The 3,902-nt window shown below is 35.3% G+C and overlaps 1 non-coding gene across 1 annotated transcript; it reads left to right on the top strand.

Moving 5' to 3' along the window:
- The first annotated feature begins 3,292 nt into the window (after nt 1-3,292).
- On the top strand, nt 3,293-3,365 carry TRNAR-ACG (transfer RNA arginine (anticodon ACG)). The gene has a single exon. It is a non-coding gene; the product is annotated as a tRNA-Arg (tRNA).
- The last annotated feature ends 537 nt before the right edge of the window (nt 3,366-3,902 follow it).

Here is a 3,902-nt window from a genome sequence, read left to right on the forward strand (position 1 = left end):
ATCATATCAAATTGTCCTGATGAAGGCAACCCGAAATGGACCATGCTACTATCGAGTCAAGTACATATCAATTATAGTTATGGGCTTAGACACCTAATCCAATACAATACTACCTTCCACACCGACCTGTACCTTCCCCAAGACCATACCTGAAATCCTTAAATTATTCAACCACAAATCATGACCCATAAACACAACACTACCTCAGGTCCTAGACTGTTCTAGGATTCTCAATCCTCATCAAACCAGAAACACAAATCAATCATAGCATGTTGCCCTATGCATGCAAGTTATACACAAAAAGATTCACATAGACTGTCAAATAAAGCTTCTACCCTAAACTACAACCAGACAAGGAACAATAATAAGTGAAATTCCCTTATTCTAAGGCTATAAAATCCTAAGCATGTACAACTTTGAAAGCATACACTTAGAAAATAATCCACTCAACATCAATTTCCATATATACTATAGCATGGCAGAACACTTACTTGAGCTCGGCCGATTACGCGCATTGCGCTATCTCCTTTTTTCTTACAAAAATCATTTTTAGGAAAATTTTAACTTTTGGTTTCTTTTTGAAAAACAATTTTTACCAATTTCCTCAGTTTGATTTCTGACACACCCAAGAGTGTGTCTGAATCTCTCAAAACAAGGCTCTGATACCAACTTGTAACAACCCAAATTTTATAGAAAATTTTAACATTTTATAATCATAAATACCAACCACAATTGTTTCCAAAAATCCCATTACATGACCATAGTGTTTTAAAAGATCAAAGTATCAAAACTCAACGCGAAAATATCGGAGCATACGCGCCGCTCCATCAAGCCGGGCCCTTGCCCTTAGAATTAGAAGTACCTAAAACATCCAACAAAACTGTAAGTACGTGCTTAGTGAGTTTCCCAAACCACACGAAACATATAATCACATAATGTCATGCACACATACATATAAGTTTGCCATGGACTCCCTCCATGGTCTTCATTTGGAATACCATGAGCTATCCCCATGGTCTTGTATCCCCGAGCTATGGGCTACTTCGATGGTCTTGCCATGTGTCATGGGCTCCTCCCATGGTCTTCACATAAGTCCACATATAGATCAAATAGAAAACCGTTACATACTCCATTACTAATCATCTCATATCAATTAATGGGTCGGCCTTGGTGCCTTTGACCTATGAATGTAATGAGAAGACTCACCTCAGTCTGCTGAACACAAAAGTTGAACGCCTAACAGTCTGAAACCACACACTGAACAATGATACAATTAACCCTAAATTAGGATTATAACACGAGCTAATCAAAGAGTTTGAACACCTAAGCCTAATTCCTTCCATAGTGGCCCAAAAGTCTTCCCTTTGCTAATGGGCCTAATATCCAAGATAAATGTCATTAATGGACCACATAGCCCAATAAGGCCCAACCAAAACAACTATGGCCCAAATCAAAATATCAGCCCAAAACTCTAAATGGGACTAGGCCCAAAAAAAATAAGGCCCAATAAGCTTACAAACCCACACAAAGCCCAAATCCAACTAGAGTGCATACACCCTACGTACCACTCTAGTACGCTCAGCGTATCAGACCCTTAAGCAGTACGTGCTGTGTACACATTGTTACGCACATCGTACAAGCAAGACATGCATCAATCGACCATTAAGTGCTTAATACTTGGGATTTCAATGTCAAACTTTAGATTTGAGTCCATTAAGATGTCCTAGGGCATAAAGTTGGCAACTTAATGCCCTTGCATGTCATGAGTGACACCAATACTTCATTCTTCCGATTAAGACCTCTAACTTATGCATGGAATCAAAACAACCTTCAAGATGGCACCTTTATGCATCAAACATGCTCAAGGAGCTTAGATCTAGCAATACTAATCTATGGAGTTGCTCAACTCACAAGAGAAGGTCCAAAAGCCAAAAAGGGACTCCATAACAAAATCCTAGCTCAAACAATCAAAAGAGATGACAAGGTTATGACTTTATACCTCCAGAAGATCCTCAAGATGAACTAGATGCAGGATCTAGAAGCTCAATGACACCCACGTCTTGATCACCATCATCTCCTTCTTGAATGATCTCTAAAATGGCCACCAACACACTTTCTAAGCTCAAGAATCGCACTCACAAGGAAATCTGAGGTTAAGGGACAAAATGAGGCTATGGAGGCCGGTTAGGGTTTGGTCTAAAAGACTTAAGGACATTTATATAGGTCTCAAGCTCAGATATTAGGGTTTTGGTCTTCAGTCACGTATGCCCCACACACCCCCTTGGTACGCCTAGCGTACGTGACGAACCTCCGCGATCAACTATCCTTAGTACGCTAAGCGTACTCCTTAAGTACGCCCAGTATATGAAGGGACCAAATTTTGCAATAACTTTCATACTAAGGGTAAGAAATGTAATACATGGATCTCGACCGTTACACTACAATGTTATTTCCTACCACAATGATGCTAATTTATGCAGTTTTATGGTGACGATCTTTAGTCAAATCAAACAACAATTCAAACATTTGTTAATCTTTTATTATCTTCAAAAAAAACATAAGCAGGTGTTATAAAAATTAGAGTTCCCAAAGTAACATTTTGCAAATTGTACCACAAAAGTATAACAATAAAGTTTCTATCTTAACAATTATGTATAGAAGAGATGGACAAAAGTAAAATTTAATATATATCATATTTGGTACAATACTACAAAACAATTAATAAAAATTAATCTAATTAACAAAAATAAATATTAATGAAAATGAATACTATAAAAACGGATGAAAAACGTAACTTTAAAATATAATAAGGGACCGAAATTGCAACTTATAAAATATTAATGGTATAACTTTATAATAATTAGAAATGAAAACTATTATTTCAAAACTAGTTTAGGGGAAAATATATAAATATAAAAGTTTGCTATAAAAAGAATCAAAATTGTTATTTCAAAATATAACCTTATTAAAATTTTGTATTAAATGTTTTAACAATTTTGATATGATCTGAATTTTATAGTTTTAGCTTGAAAAATATAAAACCTAAGGAATGGTAATCTCGTCTCACAAACTCATTTTGGTATTTAATATATATAATTACAATGATGGTACTTAAAAGTTTTATTTAAAGAACCCAAGGGTTCGCTTAACGAATGCAGTGTCATTTAACAGGAGTGTGAGACTTGGTATGAACTATGAAATTGTGAAACGGATTAATCGACTTGAAAGTGTGTAAAAACCAAAAACAAGGTTATTATTTTATATTATGTAAATTGGTTAAAAAGTCAAAATTGACTCTGTGGCCCAATGGATAAGGCGCTGGTCTACGGAACCAGAGATTCTGGGTTCGATCCCCAGCAGAGTCGATCCTTTTTATTATTAATATATATCTATCCTCTTTCAGAAAATATAATTTCTTTTTCAAGTTTTCAATAATCAATCACTGCTAAAATAAATAATAATCAAGTATTTTTGCTATTTCCCATATTTTTTTTCATAAAAAACATCACCATAACTATCTTAAACTCTCCAACAACCAATATTTAACCTTTTTCAATACACAATCTAAAAGCTCATGACCAAAAACAAGTAGTATTAGGATCCCAAGCAAACCTCTTTACATCCAACAACGCGACTACCATCCTTCTTACATCCTCCTACACTACGAGACCAATATACTCAATCCAATGCCAAGATTAATAGTTGTGGTCAAGGCAAATTACAACATTTGTATGCTTCAAAATATCATTTGGGCTCGACTACAAAACTCAAACGAACTTGGAATCCTTGGAACCGAAAATAATGTTTCATTTGAATTTGATCTATTTGGTTTCACTATGAAGGGTTTACACATCAAGCAACACACCATGAGATATAAGAACACTAAATATGTCTACATGCAG

This window comes from Lactuca sativa, chromosome 8 (assembly GCF_002870075.4).
Source record: "Lactuca sativa cultivar Salinas chromosome 8, Lsat_Salinas_v11, whole genome shotgun sequence".
Taxonomy (NCBI): Eukaryota; Viridiplantae; Streptophyta; class Magnoliopsida; order Asterales; family Asteraceae; genus Lactuca; species Lactuca sativa.